Source organism: Dysidea avara, chromosome 8 (genome assembly GCF_963678975.1).
Source record: "Dysidea avara chromosome 8, odDysAvar1.4, whole genome shotgun sequence".
Lineage (NCBI taxonomy): Eukaryota > Metazoa > Porifera > Demospongiae > Dictyoceratida > Dysideidae > Dysidea > Dysidea avara.
Window position 1 is genome coordinate 24,359,742 of NC_089279.1, and position 21,038 is coordinate 24,380,779.

Genomic DNA, 21,038 nt, shown 5'->3' on the forward strand with positions numbered 1-21,038 from the left:
GGTATCATAAGTATCACTGGTAGCACTGGTATCACTGGTGACACTGGTAGCACTGGTATGACCGGTAGCACTGGTAACACTAGTAGCACTAGTATCACAGGTATCACTGGTATCATAAGTATCACTGGTAGCACTGGTATCACTGGTAACACTAGTAGCACTAGTATCACAGGTATCACTGGTATCATAAGTATCACTGGTAGCACTGGTATCACTGGTGACACTGGTAGCACTGGTATGACCGGTAGCACTGGTAACACTAGTAGCACTAGTATCACAGGTATCACTGGTATCATAAGTATCACTGGTAGCACTGGTATCACAGGTAGCACCGGTATCACTGGTAGCACAGGTATCACCAGTAGCACTGGTATCACCAGTATCACTGGTAGCACTGGTATCACTGGTAGCACAGGTATCACCGGTAGCACTGGTATCACCAGTATCACTGGTAATACTGGTATCCCTGGTAGCACTGGTATCACTGGTAGCATGCACAGGTATCACTGGTATCACTGGTATCACTGGTAGCACAAGTATCACAGGTATCACTGGAACACTGTATCACTGGTAGCATTGGTATCACAGGTAGCACCGGTATCACAGATATCACTGGAACACTGGTAGCATTGGTATCACTGGTAGCACAGGTATCACTGGTAGCACAGGTATCATGGGTCTGTCTATGTGTATGATGTCCTTATATTACATCATTATGATGTCATACTAGTATCCTATAGTAATCTGTAGTATTATTAGTAATATGGGTAGTACTGGTAATATGGGTAATGCCGATTTTATGGGTAATACTGGTAATATGGGTAATGTAGGTAATATTGGTAATGTAGGTAATATGAGTAATACTGGTAATATAGGTAATACTGGTAATATGGATAATACAGCGGGGTATTGGTAATATGTGTAATGCTTGTAATATGGGTAATACAGGCATTATAGGTAATATGGGTAATGCGGGTCTAATGTTATGACCCATAATTATTACCCGGTCTCAGGTTACAACTAGTTGCGAAAAATAAGAAGTTTTTTTAGCCATTGTGTATAGCAGAGGGAAGCTGCATTACACCATCGTGAATCAACAGCACCTTCAGCACTTTTGCTGTAAAGCCTTAACATATGAAGTTAGTAATATCCATTTGGTTCCATTTGGGTTTGGGGTCAATTACATAAAAAGTTATGATCAGTCAAACTTAGGAATATAAGACCCCTTTTTGCAGATCTTATCACATATACACTTTATGTACTCATGCATGAGGTGTACCTTGATGATACACATGTGATAGACACATGAGATGTACCTTATTGATACACATGTGATATATTTTCATGTACTCATGAGGTGCATCTTACTGATGCACATGAGATTCACACTTCACGTACCCCTGAGATGCACCTTAATGATACCAAGAGCCCATAATAGAGTACAACATTTGTCCATCAACAAGAAGCCTTGTATGACCACATTTTATTTTTATTCTGTAAGAGATTGAACTGTTTTGTTGGTTAGTGTGATTTTTGTAATGGTGGTTTTTGTAGTTGCGTAACTTGTAGAGTAGGCAGATTTTTGTAGGTGTTGTAATGCTACTTTAGGAATTTTAATTTTGTTGTTGTGTACTGTAAGGTTAGGAATTTTTGTTGTTTTTTTTTGCATGCATGTTTTGTAATATACGATAGAATTTTGTGTATAGTTTTGTACCTATAAATACTTTGAATCAATGAATAATGTTTTAGTTTTTGTTAGTCAAAGCTCATTGAACTATCTACGAGTAAAGTCCAGCGTGACAGAGCTAGTCCCGCTGTGACATATTCATCTCAAGAAGCCTTGCTATAAAGGGAGTCAAAGGGTAAAGGGCTTCTGTCAAACTCACTAGGCTTCTTTAATGAATATAGATAAAATGTGGTCATACAGTACAGAGTAGACATTCTCTTTTCTTTCGTGGACTTTTGATGCATGTGATACATACTTCATGTACTCATGATGTGTAGCTTAATGATACACATATGATACACACTTCATGTACTCATGATGTGTACCTTAATGATACACATATCATGTACTCATGATGTGTACCATGATGTGTACCATAATGATACACATATGATGCACACTTCATGGACTCATGATGTGTACCGTAATGTTACACATTACATACTTCGTGTACTCATGATGTGTACCTTAATGATACACATGTGATACACACTTCATGTACTCATGATGTGTACCTTAATGATACACATGTGATACACACTTCATGGACTCATGATGTGTACCTTAATGATACACTTGTGATACACACTTCATGTACTCATGATGTGTACCGTAATGATACACATGTGATACACACTTCATGTACTCATGATGTGTACCGTAATGATACACATGTGATACACACTTCATGTACTCATGATGTGTACCTTAATGATACACATGTGATACACACTTCATGTACTCATGATGTGTACCTTAATGATACACATGTGATACACACTTCATGTACTCATGATGTGTACCTTAATGATACACATATGATACACACTTCATGTATTCATGATGTGTACTGTAATGATACACATTATATACTTCATGTACTCATGATGTGTACCTTAATGATACACATATGATACACACTTCATGATGTGTACCTTAATGATACGCATTACATACTTCATGTACTCATGATGTGTACCTTAATGATACACATATGATACACACTTCATGTATTCATGATGTGTACCATAATGATACACATATATATACTTCATGTACTCATGATGTGTATATTAATGATACACATAATACACACTTCATGTATCATGATGTGTACCTTAATGATACATACTTCATATACTCATGATGTGTACCTTAATGATACACTTGTGATACACACTTCATGTACTCATGATGTGTATCTTAATGATACAGGGCAGTAGCCAGACTTTTATCTGGGTAGGTTCTTTTAGAAGAAAAGACCTTTTTATATGACATGTTTCAGATTATATTATGGTGTGTGCACCAGCATGCTGAAACTAGGGAGATCTGGGAGCATGTCCCCCCAGGAAATTTTTTGAAAATAGATACTAAAAGGTTGAATTTAGTGGCATTTTAGTCAATGAAAATAACGATTTTTTAGGTAAGCTGAAGACCAGCTGTATGGATGATATCTGGAAAAATATCCCTACTGCTACTGTAATTATACCATCTGCACATGTATGTGTCTAAATATAATATATTGGAATGTCACAGTGAATAACAATGGGGAAGATTGAGCACTCTACCATGATCACCAGGGGCAGTGGAGCAGAACAAAGAGTGTCTTAAACAATGAAATTTACACATTGCATGGAGTTGAAGCATGGATGCTATTTGTGGGCTCTGCATGGAGGGGCTTGTCCACCAAAATTTTATATTTTAATGAAAGCTCGGTTTAGACAGTCTACATGTAAATTAAGTAGTTTTTAAAAGAAAATGTAATTGTGACTGTTCTATTAGAGTGATTGTTCTATTAGAGTCGTTCATTCTTCAAATGCATGATACAAGAAGTATACAAAAATTAGCAAAAGATTGAAATACTCTAATAGAGTAGTCATTCACATAAATCATGAAAATATTTTGACCTGAAAATTTTATCATGAAAATATTTGCACAAAAATAAAGCAAATTACAGTAGTGTTTCATGTCTCTATAACAATGGCTACTATAAAACATATACAGGGTGTAGCATCAATACTACACCAGAATGAACATGCATGAATACTGTCAAATTTAACTACGTTTCATTGTAAACCCAATGCCTGCACTACCAGCATAAATTAAGTATATACTGTAGTTGAGTGCATTATTGATGGTAAAACCAGTACTTCATAGCATTACAAATGTAGCTTTGATCTGTAGAAATATACACTATTGAGTTCAAATACACCCAAACACTCTTCTCTTGAGCTTGCAAGTCTTATTAAACATCAGAAAAAGTTCTCCACAGATTTCAAACCAGTGACCTCCACACCTATAAACCAAGCCCTTACCACTCTGCCGCTATTGCTGAGTTGCTCATCTCATTATTAAAATATTTACCATTAACCTACCATCACAGCCATTTCTTGGCCCACCCGCCACCTTGGATTTTACATCTTTTTCACCATTGGCCTTTTTAAGGGCCGCACCTTGTTTTACAGCTTGGGTGTTTTTGATTAGATGATAATCCTAACTGCATGTTACTGGAGGATCAAGTCACCAATGCTGTAACTGGGATGCTTTCTAGGAAAAATGTTATATTGCAGGCTTTACTCTTATAGTTCCCTTCCAGAAGAAACTAATGATGCCATGTAAATTCATACTTGACATTAGGCCTGCATCAAATGTACCAGCATAATAAAAAGCATAATAGGCTAACTAGAGTATTATACCAGCATGATGCTAGCATATTAGGTGGTTATTTCAAACTGTGGAGCTTAATTCCTTTGAAATAGATTGACACTCCCTAATAGAGCAGTCAGTGGAAAATGCAAACTACAATAGAGCACTTAAATGCATTGTACATTAGCTCCTTCTATCGATACTCTTTATTAGAACAGTCACTTTGTAGTGAAATACTCTAATAGAGATTAAATGTTCCAAGAAATGCCGCTAACCTAGGAGCATAATGTAAGCATAATGGGAACACTGAAAGAGCATAATAGGTGAAAATTTTGAGAAACTTCTGAAAGCACTTTGGGAAAAATTTTGAGCATATTTGACTCAGGCCTAGATACTGTCAACTTTCTGTAACAAGAAATCTCACCAACTAGTAGTAAATTACCCTCATTCACACACACACACACACATACACACACACACACACACACACACACACACACACACACACACACACACACACACACACACACACACACACACACACACACACACACACACACACTTTGGAATAGGTTCTGTAGCAGGACTTTATTCATTATAGTTACAGGCTAGTACCTGTGGTGGGTTAACATTGTTACAAGAATGATTAATGAATGGAACCTTACCACCATGCATGTATCCTTGACACAACTGACTAAGACATTTTTCAACAAATTTACAATTACTCTTAACCGTCGGGCAGTCGGGCATACATATCAGGCAAAGTCCTCGTGCCCATGTTACAACTATTACTTTGTTTTGTTTTTGTATCTGTCTGTGCTGCATTATGTTTTAGCTCTGGTAAGGAAGAACGGCTCATGCTCATTACCAAGAGGAGGATAATAATAAATCAAATCATCACCCATTGTTCTACAAAGAGAGGCAGACACAAATACCAATCCCCCACTGTACAAAGAAAGAGGATGCAGCAAAACAATTAGAAACTGATAAGCAGAGAAATAAAAGGTATAAGCAAAGGGATGCTCAATCTAAGAAACAAGTATAGCTAATTATCAAATTGTTTACATTCGTATGTGTATATGTACCGTACATGGCATCCCCATTACAAAAAAACTCAAACCTTCTGGTTGGACCACACAAATTGGTAAGGTTGCAGAAGATAAGTAGCACCTTTACTCACTTTAAAAGTTCACATGCTTAGATGCCAATAAGATTTTCATGTGTGTGTGTGAGTTTCAGTGTGTGTATACAGTGTACCCAATAATTATCAGCTACTCTATTAATATGCTTGGACTCTGTTTGCAAGAGTGAGATTTCACTGTGAAGTGTATATGCTTCAAAACAAATATAGAGTGAAATAAAATACAACTGGGTTTACATGATGGTGGTTTAGTATAATAATAGAATCAGGCTTGCTATATTTTATAGCATCTGTCATGTGTGAAAATGAAAACCATAGCTAGGCTTATAATGTTCAATAAAAGACTGTAACACACATACACATCTTGGAGTAAAGAAAAGCGTACTAGTTCTTGATTTAAAGAACATTGAGCTCCAAGTAATCAATTATGGTAGCAGCTGTGGAGTATTTCCACGCACCACATATTCTGACTTCTATATCATCAGAAGATGGCTTTTTAAAGGAACGGATGAACCATGGCTGCACAGTATTATTGCAACAATGACTTTTGAAGCATCTGGATCCATCCCAGAGTGCATCATTTGTGTAGTAACGAGATGACTTCCATGTACCAGTATCTCCAGATTCACAGTAGTAGTTAAGGACCCGCCGATTATGCTCATTATTTTACCTATTATGCTATGCTGCACTGCTCAAAATTTTGCCTATTATGCTTAAATTAATGCTCAATGTTTACCTATTATGCTCAAATTATGCTCGACATTTATACCTCAATTCCCATGTTTTCCTAGTAAATTTGCACTTTATGGTAAATAGCAAGTTGCTGAAGCACAGATTCTAAATCCTTGCTTGTCAAAATGCATGTCACAGAAAAGATCGATATACTCTAATAGAACAGTCAGCTGTCTGATTATTCTCTGATTGTTCTATTAGAGTATATCGATCTTTTTCTGTGATATGTATTTTGCTAACCAAGAATTTATGGTAATGCGTAAGTGTTCTGCCTATTATATATATATATTTGTTAATGTACAAACTCAATCATGAGTATATTCGTACGTATGTAGTTAGCTACTTATTTACAAATTTATATAATTGTTAAATAAATCAAGAGATGGAGCTTGGATAATATGATAATCTAGTTTGTTCCATAATTTTATTGTAAAAGGAAAGAAGGAGTTCATATAAGCATCTACCCTTGTTGGCAACTGCAGAAATCTTTGATGGTGACCTCTAGTTGTGGTGTTGCTTGGTCTAAACTGTTGGTGCACATTAATATCTACCATGTCATTAATTATTTTATACATTAGTGAGGCTCTCAAATTATTTCTTCACTTCTCCAATGTGTGCCATTGTAAACTGTTCAACATTTCTGTCACACTAGCTGTTCTATTATAGTTATTCATCACAAACCTTGCTGCTCTTCTCTGTACCATTTCTAATTTATAGATGTTATGTTCATGGTATGGGGACCACACTGTACTGGCATATTCTAGAATGGGGCGAACAAATGTATTATAGCAGTAGCATTTAACTGTTGCAGGACACTTTGCTAGATTCCGTTGTATTATGCTAACATTAACATTTAAGAACGCTGTAAGTCAGCGGCGGAGGAAGTAGTTGATATGAGGGGGCTGGGCTGACCCAGACTTATTTCTATAGTTTGGTAAGGTGAGACCAAAAAAAAAAAAAAAAAAAAAAAAGTCACAACCAACTGACAAGAGCTTTCCACCGCACCAGCTACCATTTCTAGCTGATAAACTACATAAAAATCCTTACATAGCTCGCTACACACTGACTACTTTATTAGAGTGACTGCTCTATTAGAGTATCTCGATCTTTATCACGGTTTTCAGCCCCACTCCAAGAAAGATAATTTCGGTGTGATATCATTCTGAGGGGGGGGGGGGGGGGGCTAAGCCCCCCCTCAGCAGACCGAAGGGGGGCTTTAGCCCCCTAGCCCCCCCCCCTTTCCGCCGCCTATGCTGTAAGTAATATAATATAATGCGTGATTGTAATGCTCATTAGCGTGTTGCCCCTAGTGGGCTTTGCTAATTAACGTGACGTCATAAATAATTAAATAATTAATTAATGTCTGTTAGGCGCAATCTGTGAATTTGCGCAGTTTGTAAATTGCGCTGCGCATTTTGTGAATTCATAAAATGCGCAACAATTTATAAATTGCGCAGGTGTCGCGCTGCCATATGGTAAGGCGAGATGCGACACGTACAGCCTGTTGTATCGGTTGCCGACCTTCTGTCATTCCAAGTGTTGGATCACGAGATTTCCTCGTGGCAGTGTATGCGAGGTGTGGATTTCACCAGTATGAGTTTGTGAGGTACGTCAAAAGAGGGTTACAGAGAGCCGGCTATTCGAAAGGTTCTGTAGAGGAAAATATCTTGGTCCCAATCACACCTCCAAAAAGCAAAACAAAACAGTAACGGAGGAGAAGGTGCAGAAGATCATGTTGATATCAGACCGTTTTGAATGGAGTGGAAAGAAGTTATGCTCTAATTAGCCCTGCCTTTCATTACTACAACAAAGAAGTTTGTTTTGTTAAACTACCCAGAGCTGAAGTTGGGTAAGAAACTTTGTGCCTGCCTTTCACAAAATTTTGTAATTACAGAATGAGAATGACCATCATTTAGTTGCAACAATTGAGAAATTTTATGACATAGTAGAGCGCCGTTGTGCATTCAACTGAAAATGGACATGTAGACTACAAGAAAATACTTGCAGAGATATGGAAGTATAGTGAATTATGTATGCTATTATATTCTCAAGCATCACTAAAGTTTATAGCCACTAATCATACGTTGTGGAGATGGGTGATACCAATATTCTGTACTGAACAAGTAGTCTGGTTCCCAAGTTTGTAATAATGCCAAGTTGTGAAGGACAAGTCAGGCTGGATTTTAGCTGATATTTTTGCAAGAGACCAAACCTTTGTGGTCCCCATCGACCTATCAATTTATGGAGCCTACCTATCAATTTTCTGATATATTAGTTTGCAAAAAGATTACGACATTCTAATAGAACAGTCATTTGTTCTAATAGAGCAGTCAGTAAGTGATCTCAGAAGGAATCTGTAGGGGCATGCCTCCAGACCCCCTAGTAAGACCATGTGTGTATTTTGCACACGGTACTCAGCTTTACAACTACCTGGAACAGACCCCCTGCTACGGGCTTTGATGTCTTCACTGTTCAACGTTGCTTGGTACCTTAATTTGGCATACTGCAGTACGTATAATGAGAACACCTTGGACCTACTTGAGTCCTCCTTTATGTATCTTTGCTGACAGCGGAAGGTGTTGATTTGTGGTAGCTAGCACCATGTAATGGCTTCCCTCAAAAATTATTATAATTATGCACCTATTAATTGCTTCAGCAATCAGTTCGATATACATCATCACATTGTGTCATTTGTACCATTAAGTAAACTGTACGTGTTTGTTCATGTTGTTGTAAAATGTATCTGTATTAGCTTAAATAACCTTCTTGATGAATAGTTGGATTTCTTTGTGAACCAGCAAATTTCTTTTCATCGTCTGTTGTATTGTACCGATGAGTTATGATGTGTCACATGAATTATAATGTTTGTTTATTTAGAATCATTGGATGACTATTGTCAATCTTGTGGAATGATTAGTTTGGATGATGATACAACTGACATAGTGAGGTCTAGTTATGCATACAAATTAATGTATGGATTCCATAGGTCAGGTGCAATAGTTGCTCATGGGGGCACCATGAACGGTGTTTAGGAAGACATGTGGTTATAGCCAGGCAAGATGAAAATGGATACAACTTTTCTGGGTCTTGCTGTTCATCAAATGGAGCTGTACCTTTGTAACTCATGTATTGGAGCATACTTAGCTATATGTGTAACACAGCATACCTGATTCCAAACATTATATGTTTGCACTAATAACTGTATCACACAGAGGTGACATTATGTAGCTAACCACGTGTTGTGTTACATCTGGATGCATGGGATAATGTGAGAGTAAAACTAACTACGTGTACCATTTAAGGCTGGACATTAAATATATGATGTTGGACTTGAGTTACAATGTACCAAACATTATGTGCTGATATTCATTTCATTACTTGTGCAGTGCTTGCATGTGCTGGACAACTGCTAGGAAAAGTAAAACATGCAGGCTGGACTGTGCCAATCAATATCAGCTGATCAAAACGAATGGCTTAGCCTACCACAAATGCTGTAGTATACGTAGCGCAACACTGAGAGAGAAAGACAGTGCACCTTATCCAGGCCAGCTGCAGAGTACGCAAAGGAACCTTGGAGGGAGAGATAGTCGGGTATAGAATGCGTCTTCAGTTCAGTTTATCCATGTCCCTTCAGCTAGTAAAAGGGGGTAAAAGAGAAGCCTGTCATTCCTCCCTGTGATACGTACTTGAATCGGCCAAGAACGTAACGGCGGTACCAAGTTCATAAAATGCGCAGCTCTTACGGTAGTTCACAAACTGCGCAACAATTTATAAATTGTTGCGCATTTTATGAATTCACAAAATGCGCAGCGCAATTTATAAACTGCGCAAATTCACAGATTGCGCCTAACATGTCCAGACGAAACTGCGTAGTTCACAAGAACACTCACCGGAATTGAGTTAGACGAAACCCGAACGTCAAATTGAAGTGAGCGTTTTTTCTCCGGTGCCTTCGTTAAGCAGGACACTTTTCTAAATAGTGCCTTTCTTCTAACAAACATTGAACTCCTTAACAACCACTTTCCAGCGCAATTCACTCAAAATCCACGTTCAACCCGCAAAACAAGCTGTACACACTGCGCGTTAAACAGGTCGCCAAACACGTAAAACCTGTCTGAATACATAGCAACCAGCCGTACGCGCGCCATTAAAATATTTTTGTTTATAGACCTTATTCACTGAATCAATTTCGTAGCGCTTATAACCCGTTGCGAAGGAGTTGTCCGCCAATGTTCGCCATTTGCAGTACCTAAACCATGGTAACATCACAATTCTCCGCCAAATTCGCCATTTGCAGTACCATAACTATGGTAACATGATAGCAACGGTCGTGCTCGCCCAGTTTTAGAACTCAAAATGGCGTCCAAAACACTATCGTCATGGTGAATGTGGACCCTTGTATGGCTTTGCGTGACATCAGAGGGCGCTCACTGTTCTAAATGAATAAGGTCTATTAAGTTAAAACTGATAACGTTGTCTTCCTGCCTTGAACTGCATTACTTACACTTACAGGTGTTTGAAGGTTAGTCCTAACTAGTTTGTTTACCGCATGGAATGCCATTGTTGGAATAAATTTCTGTCGAAGTACTAGTCTGAATAAAGTGTGTTACTGGTGTTACCAGGCACTGTACTGCTTTCTTCGGATGGGCTAAACGTTTCACAGTTGTTGTACAATTACAGAAGTTATTTTTACGTTATTTTACAATAAAATAACTAAGGTAAATGCGGGTATTTCCGGACAGTGCACAATTCCGGACACTTTGGCACCTTTACCAAGCTAGCCCAGGAACGAAACAACGGATTGCCTTGAAATTTCTGGTGTGAATAGCTATTCTTATAGGGATTATAAAAATCGAAAAGTGTGTTCTAGTTGATTCATTCTTGGGTGCTATACATAAAGTGTCCGGAATTGTGCGCTGTCCGGAAATACCCGCATTTACCTTAGTTGTTTCCTGTTACTTGTCGTACATTTTTTTGTTGTAGTGCGAAGAAACAAGCAGGGCAATGATAGACATAACGCAATGGAGAATAGCGATAGGTACTCATCACCTCCGGTGGAGGCGTAATTCTAATTACGGGTTAACAACTTTAGGTGAGTACCATGTAGACAGATTAATGTTCTTCATTACGGTATCGGTTAAGGTATTCATTACTATGCATGTTTTTATTACTATGCTACTGCTGCTACAAGCAGGTGATGTTGAAAGTAACCCAGGCCCAAACTTTTTAAGGACATGTCCAAATTGTGATGAAAAAGTGCTGGCAAGAAAAAAGTTGTGTAAATGTGGATACGTGCTTAACAAAAAAATAGGTAGGCCTACTGGCACCAGTGCAGAAGCGGGCTTTTGACAGAAACCCCAGATTACAGTGACAGAAAAGTTGATCCATCTTCTGAATCAGCTATTAATCAGAAAAGAAAAGTTGAAAAGTTGTAGTAGCCTCAGCTATAACTGGTCAAATGTAGTATTTGTTTTAACAACTAAATATTCCGTGATTGCTGAATTGCAGCATGTGCAGTTTCTTTTACATTGAACAGAACAGTCACTCTAATACAGCAGGGAGACAGAAGTAGTTGCTACTTGCTAATAGTCAGCCTCATGTTGGGTCTAGTGTTAAAAAATTTCTGAAAAGTATGTTTCCTGCTTTTCTGTAAAGTTTCCCTAATAGAGCAGTCACTCTTGTACAACAGTAAAATAAGTACTGTATACAGTAAACTGCTGAAATCACCCTGAGACTCAACCGCAATGGTCTAATTTTCTTAGGGATAGGGGTGGGGTGCATGGCCTACTAGGAACCACACTAAGGTATGCCTTCCGAATATTACCAAACTTTAGTATTTATGTAGCTAGGCCCTAAAGTCTATCAGTTCTTCTACTGAATTTTACTTGCATTGGAATTAGCAGTAATGAAAAGGTGCGTACACTGGAGAAGTGATTGTCAGCTCACTTATTGTGCAGTACGATAGTACTGTTATCGTACTGTGTAGTAGGGACCACAAAGGCGTGGGTGTGGCCCATCCAAAAACCATCCTCACTTTTTCCAAATGATGATGTGGCAGTATTGGTTAGGTAAAACTAAGCCCAAACAAGCCTTCAGATTGACCGAACATGTTTCCAACAAGTTGCTACGGAATTTGAAAAAAATATTTATCAGAATAACTACTCTTCTACTCTGTGTGTGTCTGCATGCATATGCGCATGTGGTGTAGTGAGTGGTGATGATTGTGTGGTGTCAGTAGTCTTTTTCTAATGGTACAGGGAACAGGGAATTCTTATTATAAGCTCCGCTTGTGATTAATTCAGAGTAAACCAATTACTAATAACTGATAGTTACTCTGATGTAAAACTTAGACCAACAAATAAACCTTAGTTTAAATCTCGCGGTAAACTACGCTATATATGTAGTGTCCCACCCGTTAGTTTACTGTTACATTTCTTACAGGGTAAAATGGTATATCAGTCTTCTTCCTGTGGTGAAATGATGTACAGTGCTAGCTCCCTTGATTATCTGAACACTTGGTTATCCAAACAGCAGAATTGAGTTCTCTTTTGTTTATGACGTATGTTCTATTAGAGTATTTGAGCTTTGTATACAAATGTATGGGGTTTGATTATCTGAACATGTCTTGGTCCCGAGGGATTGGATAACACTGTATTACCCTGTGATTAATGATCATGTGGAATACACAGTTACTTTGTTTATGTGAAATGGTAGCGTGAAACAGCCCTTGAATAGCCGTACTTCTATCCATTCACTAGCTAGAATAAAATCCATTGGCAAAAATGATGTAGTGTTGTTTAAGTTGTGCTACTCATTCTTGTACAGTAGTTGAGTAATTTCATCAGTCAGTCAGACTTTTTATTCAGAATAATATGTCCCTGTGAGGTTCCCTATACTATACATGTAACTGTATTTGTTGAATATCAGATGTGGGAATAAGCAGTTTCATGTATTCTTGTTTTGTAGCAAGATAAATAAATTGAATACCTGTCTCAATTTGCTATTAATGGATAAAGATAAACACTTGAAAAATTATTTTTGTATGTTGTCAACTGTTACGTGCTTTTATGTTGTTATCATACCATATTTGTAGTGTGTAGCATCAGAATTCCACTTAAACTAATGTCGATTAATGTTAGGTCGTTAAGTGTAGAGTTGCACCGATATGCATTTTTTCACATTTTCCGATACCGATTATTTGCCTATTCCTGTAACCGATATGCCGATATTTACCGATATTCTTCATTTCTTCAGAACAGAGGAGGAGGAGCAGAAAATCACCTAAAGTTTATGCGTATAAACTGCATTTGTAATGATAATGTAATCAATGTAATTAATTACGTGGGCGGCCGACTTTTACAATGTTTTACACAGTTTTGCTACTATCTCCTTTCATGGAAAAGGAAGCCAAGTAGTTATAAAACAGCTAATCAAACAGTGTTTTAGTGGGACTACAGACTCTTTGTGAAGAGTGATCAACTAATTGCGTGGGCGGCCGATAAATATACACAGCCTACTATAGCCTTGCAACCACATTTGTGCAAACAAACAAACTCAAATAGTTACAAAACAGTTACAACAAACCACTTACTGCTACATTCACCACCTTCTTTACTTTCACCTGTTCATTGTCGTCAACTTAACGATTGATTGTGGGTTTCGGTTAACCGGCAAGTTATTCCGCTTCGTAGCCGATACCGATACTTGTAAAATTAGCTAATATCGGTTGTTACCGATAATTCAACCGATTATCGGTGCAACTCTAGTTAAGTGGGTGGTTTTCTTCATATTTTTTGGTCTTGAAAAAATCTGCCCTACTTGCAAGCTAAAATTTGCTCTTATGGTGTTGCAAACTGACACTACATCTACATTCTTGTGGCATAATCAGGGCCATGGGGGCAAGGTAGAGAGGCCACTATCAATTGTGATACAAGCAGCTGATGCAATAGGACCTTGACTATCCAAACCTTGATTATTCATTCTTTATTAGTGGCTGCTCTATTAGAGTATTTCTTCATTAGGTGAACGTTCTATTAGAGTAAGTGTATGTTCCATTAGAGTAGTTGAACAGAACTCTGTGTATATTTAAACTGGCACACAGGTGTTTGGATAATGGAGGTCCTACTGTACATATACCACTTTAGCGTGGGAGTTCAAAGGCGCCGCTCGGTGTTTAACTCGCATATTGCCCGGGCAATATCATGGGAAAGCGGTTTGCCAATGACTTTGATACCCAGCCAGTTCAAAGAATCGATGCGCTTTGACTCGTTATATTGAGCGACATAGAGCTTTGTATTGTGGGACTCGGTTTTGAAGAGGTTGCTAAGCTTAGTACATAGGCTAAGATAGAGTAGTTGGTTGTTACTAAAGGATAATGAAGGCACAAAATAATTGTTTGGGCGATTGTGGATGCGTATTTCTACCCACCGCGTATCAGCCTTTGAACAGACCACGGAACAGCAAAGCTACTACTGCTACATTGAAATAGGTTAGTACCTTACAGTTCTAAGTACTTAACCTAATATAATAACTTACTTACTGTCCCAATAGCGAAGTTAGTTGGCTTAACTTAGTACAAAAATGATAACAATATAAACTCCATCCCACAATCGCAAGTTTTCTAACATTGCGTGTTGAAGTATAGTAACGTATTAATGACGTTTTAACGTATGGACAACGTTTTGATGGCTATTAGCCCACGCTATTAAAACCACAATCGATCTTCAGATGCTACTGTATAAAACAAATGGGATGAGTTCTCGTTAGTTCTTTCACCTATTAGGTGAGTGCGCCCCAAGTGATATATATCACTTGTACCATAGCTGCTTGGGATTTTGCTGACATATACACCCGCAGCCCTCGGGCCTGCGGCCCTCGTGCTTTGGGTGTATATATCAGCAAAATCCCTCGCAGCCATGGTATAACTATTACTTATTATGCATCACAGTTAAACAAAGCAGCCACAGGTTGTTTAATACGCTAACAAATTTACTTGGTTATGTGTGACCCGGTCCTAGTAATAATAATAATAATAATAATATGCTCAATGCTTTCAGGCACCTATTATGCTCATTATTATGCCAGCATAATCGGCGGGTCCCTAGTAGTAGTTGTTAACCAACAAAAGAGGGGGGATGTGGTCCTGGAACAAAGGCACATGGATAGTTATAATGAGGATAGTTGTGATCATCGCTTAATCCAACTGCATACGTCCAAATGTGTTCACGAGTATATGTGACTGGGCCTGCGAATATAGGGCATGTGGGCACATGATTTTTGCCTACTTTTTCAAACTTTCATCACTCATAACTTTTTATGCCATTGTGCTATAACTATGCAATTTTTTGTACCTAGTAAGGATTTAATTGGCTTTATGATGCAAGTTACAGAATGCACATATACTGTTCCAATACTGATATGACCTCTAGTGTGACAGGGTGTAGTTTGTGCCCACATGCCCTGTTTTTGCAGGCCATAGTACAAATGCACTAAATTTTTATGTACTTCATACTGTAGTGCTGTATTGGTTCTAAGGTACTTGACTAGAACTTTAGTACAGTGTCAGTAATTTAGTTTTAGCTCTAGTATACTAAAACTAAATCAAAATTATGAGGTGTTTTAACCAATAGAATTTTGGTTCAAAAACTAAAACTAAATCTAAATCTTGAGAATTTTTAGAAGTTTTAGTTAACCAGGCTTTAGTCTTCTGTGAGGCTTTCTCATGGGTCCCTAATATCCAAAAAACCATAATCAAGTATATAGGTTTTGACTATTTTCTTAGATCGCATGTTGTAGGATCAAATCTCTGTATTGTTTTCAGCATTGTTTGATGTCAAGATTCTAGCTTTGTGTTCACTGTAGATATTTGTGTATACAAAATAACTTTTGCAGAATGTTTTGCATAGCTATCAACTGAAACTGTATCTTTGAGATAAGAGCCAATTTTAACTGCATGTGTGGCTTATTGCCTTTACAGGTTTTTGCAATTGAATTCGTCGCCTTTGCAATTGAATTCGTCCCGTTTGCAATTGAATTCGTCGGTATTGCAATTGAATTCGTCGGTATTGCAATTGAATTCGTCCCGTTTGCAATTGAATTCGTCGGTTTTGCAATTGAATTCGTCGGTTTTGCAGTTGAATTCGTCGGTTTTGCAGTTGAATTCGTCGGTTTTGCAATAGAATTCGTCGCGTTTGCATTACAATTCGTCATAAACAAAACGGCTCCAAGAAACCAACCCGTTCATTAAGAGATGAACTATTTATGCCTTGGAGAGTTACACTTGAGACACTAGAAGGTAATTGAAGCTGGTAGTACGCGAAGTTGATAGCTGTCTGACAAGTTAATTAGCTTGCTCGCGAGTGACCACACCCATCGCGAATGGCGTAGTAGAGTTTGGAATGTTGTTGGAGAGGCTGTAGAGGAAGAATTATTGCCTTATAAAGAGTTGTTTACTACTGTTGTACTTGAACAAGTTCTTGTAGCAGCTGCTACATCATGTTTTCATGTTTGCTCCAGCTGCCATTCTTGTTATGGACGAATTTAACTGCAAAAGCGACGAATTCAATTGCAAAAGCGACGAATTCAATTGCAAACGGGACGAATTCAATTGCAAAACCGACGAAATCAATTGCAAACGGGACGAATTCAATTGCAAACGGGACGAATTCAATTGCAAAAGCGACGAACTCAATTGCAAACGGGACAAATTCAATTGCAAAGTCGCCGAATTCAATTGCAAAAACCTGTAATACTGTGGGTAAGACACATTAACAAGGCTTTAAACACATACTGTTGTATGTTACTGTTTCACTACATGGTCTAATCTATGTAGGTTTTTCTGGCATTGAGATTTTGACTAGGTTTGAGTTGATTGTGCTCTAAATTTTCCTGCTATGCTTTTTTGGAATTGCCCCAATTTTCTGCCTATTATGCTTTTCAGAAATGCATTGTGCTTTTATTTTGTGTGTGTGTTTTGTTTTCAGAAATTTTCTCCAATAATAAATTTGAACAAAGAAGTGTTACATCAACTGCAACATACCAATAATAGAAATGATTTGAAAAGGGGATGTGGTCCAGAGTTATTAGATTATTAGAGCAGGGCTAGCTCTGAAGGCATATATAACCCCCTGAAGTTATAGTTTAATACTAATTATCTTATTATTTTTGCTTGTGAACATACAGTATGTAAAATAATTATGCATTGTTTCTGACCCATCTTTGTTAAACATGAGTTGTAGCAATTGGTATTCATGTTCAGTTATGTAACTTAAATGCAGCACCATGCCATGAACATGTAATATTTTGCCCTCCTGGGAATACACACTTCAAGGATTCTCATTCTCTCTATTACATGTGATGACTGTTCTATGTTTGACTGTATCCTGCCATGCAAGTCTTCATAAGCTAACTAATTGGATTGTATAAAAATCGAACTTATAAATAAAGGAAAAAACAATTAATTGCAGATAAAATAACTAACAAGATGATGATGATAGAAAGTTATATATCACCAGTTAAGTTGTACTTTATATATAATTCTATAGTACCACCATACTTTAATTGTAACACCGTCTTCAAGTTTTTAGCAGTGACAATAGCTTATCTGTATGCAAAATTGAGAATACATAGTCACTGTACATGCTGCAGGCTTGTAATGTATGCTGTATTCACTGATAAATTTTACTCTATAATAAACTATATAATACTTGTTGAACAAGCTAATAGTCATGTACCATAGCTATATAGCTACGTATTATATCTAAATTACAAATTCAGCAAATTTACATTTCTAGATTAAACATACCACAAACACATAACATAAAGGTATTGAATTCAATTGTAGATGTATGTATAATTTGAAAATAATAAATTATTTGTAACTGTCCTGCAAACATAATACGACACATTGTGAATTGTATTAGTTACTTAGAAGCACCAATCCCATCTAATTGTACAAGAACATCATACATTGTTGGTCTGTCACTTAACTGTTGTTTGGTACAACTGGTAACCAGATGATAATACTGTGGATATTTCTTCTGGACCTGGTCTTTTAGGGTGTCCACTATTTCAATGTATGGAAAGGAACTGGTGAGGGCTTCAATGATAAGGATGCCAAAACTATGCACATCCATCTTAGTAGAGTGTTTCTTAGGTTCGCTTGCTTCAGAAGCTGCATATGCTATGGTACCTGGAAGTGGAGACTTAGTTTGTTGCTGTATCTTAGCAGTACCCAAGTCTCCCAGTTTGGCCAGCCACTCACCATTGTAGAGTACCTTCAGTAACACATTGGCACTACTCACATCACGATGGATTACTGGATCTGGTCTGGTGTGTAAGAAATGAAGTGCCATGGCAATTTCATGAAGAATTTTATGTGCTTGGGTATGTGTGATGGCGGCATGCTTAGTATAAGCATCTTTCATGTTGAAGTCCATCAATTCCATTAACAGTACTAAAGGATCCTCTGAAGTAGCTCCAAGGAAAGTAACAACATTTTGATGTTGACAACTGAGGGTGATATCCATCTCATGTTGAAACATTTTTTTAGTTTCAATAGAATGAATGATATCGTGAAGTTTTTTTGCAGCAACGGTTGCTCCTCGGTATGTGGCTTTATGGACAGTAGCCCAAGCTCCTCTACCAATTTCTTTTCCAATTATAAATTGATCTGGTGTGATGACCCATAACTTGCTAAAAGTGATCATGGATTGTAGACCCAACAGCTGTTGTTGACTTAGAGATAGTTGCACTCTTAGCTCTTCATTTTTTCTCTCAACATCTGAAAGCCTTTTCTGTAAATAAGAGTTGCTTGTTTTCAGATATTCAATGCTGTGTTCCATCAATTGGATTCTTTTTTCTGTTTCTAGTACAAAACTCTTTATTTGTTTTTCAAATGGCGTAATGTTATTGCCCATATTGCCCAAATTTTGATGCACCTCTTCTACATAAGCACTATCAGTAGTTGGCTGACTGGTGTTGGCATTATTCCTTGTTGACTGGAGAGTGTCATGACTAACATGTGCGATGTCTTTAGTTACTTCTAATGGGCTGAGAGAAGTCACAAGATCATACCCAGCTACAAGTGCTAAGAAGGTAAGTATGTAATTACAAACCATTGTATTGCAGACGTGGTTAACTAAGTATGATTAGAACAAACTATTTTTTGTGTATAGCTATATATTGACAAGTGAGCTGCATGAAATTTTGTTGCTATTCTCTTCACTGCAGCAATAAACATGAAACATCATTGATACTAAATTCCCTATAATAAGACACTGGTATATCTAAAGGGCTCTAGGTTCCTGAATCTCTGTGGAAAATTTAAAGATAATGTACACAATAATTCTATTGTAAGTTTCAAATGCGAGGTAGGCTGCACTGGTAAATTACACACGATGACCTGTAATTAAGTGTGCTTATATATTATGAAAACTGCACAAGTGTCTTGGTGTCCTGGTTTTCCAGGTCAGTTTATGTCCTAAAAGATAATCGGGACCACTAATACCTGTAAGTGCCCAGATTATGCTGGTGTTCACATTAACAATTAAGTGTCTACATTAGTAGATTCCACTGTGCGCACCTTGAAACCCTTGTACCAAGACTCTATATCTAATCACATTTTATGGATTTCTATTCAACATCTGAATTGTGCCAATATTTGGAATATTTGGAATTCCAAAATAATATTGTAGGAATAAAAATATAATGAATAAGAGGCTGAACTAAGAGAGGTTGCCTACGCCTGCAGCTACAATTATATCACTACTCATGACAATTCAAATTTCTTTTTGTTTGTGTTTAATAATCTATAACTGGTGAAAACCCAAAAAATGCTGCTTCAAAGAAGAATTGTGTCAGAGACATGATAGTAGTCATTGATTCATTACCAACACTTACTTGCTAGCAGAAAGAAAGTGAGACACAAAGAAGGACAATAGCAAGTCCATAATGTGTCCATTGTAGCTGTTATGGTTGCACATCTCAGGCCTAAGTAGTATCTAACAGTGAAACAACTAAGCCTGTAGCATTAGCTAGGATATCAGTCAGTCAGTCAGTTAGTCAGTAAAAATTCAATACGTTTATTTTTGAGAAACTTGTCAAAAGCATTTCAGGTGGCTCTGAAAGCAGTAGGGCTTGATTGCACCTAACCAGTACTGTCAATTCATTGAGGTATACAATATTGTGGAATTTTCAAATAAGTGAATTACTTGAGATATACACAGTATAATAATTTATGACACTTACAGTCATATCTTTCATTAAGATGCAAATCTGCTAGTGGTAAGAGCAATCCCCTACTAGATTCTGGTGTATATCCTTGTTGCCAACCTGTGGCATAATGAGCTAAGTCCTCATGATCAATTGGCTGTTCCTGCGATAATGAAGAAAAAGAGTGTTACATATGTACGTACGTACGTACGTACATATCATAATCATAATATATACATCAATACTGAACAAGTATAATAACATAGCAAGCTGCTAACTGGTATTCGGAATATTTCAAAGAATATTACCAAAAACATTACTCACCCTCTAAAGTAGGAATTTTGATGTATAAAAGCCTTAAATCTTTAGCACCGAATTTAACTCCAATGTAGCCAGTTTTTTTTTGCCTTCTATACAAAATAATAGTAAAGTACTTCCCACCCTTGTTAACTCTTATGTAATCAAAGGGTAATTTATTACCTTTGAAATTGCTGTGGTATGATTTGGAAACAACTTTTGCTAGAGCTATAGCTTTTGGGATATTTGTGTTTAACAAACTTCCACAGCAAAAAAATAATAATC

General features: G+C 37.4%; 1 protein-coding gene across 1 annotated transcript in view; it reads right to left on the reverse strand.

Moving 5' to 3' along the window:
• LOC136262951 (uncharacterized) overlaps positions 1-21,038 on the reverse strand; it is a 245,500-nt gene that overhangs the window by 223,738 nt on the left and 724 nt on the right. The gene's annotated exons all lie outside the window — the stretch shown is intronic.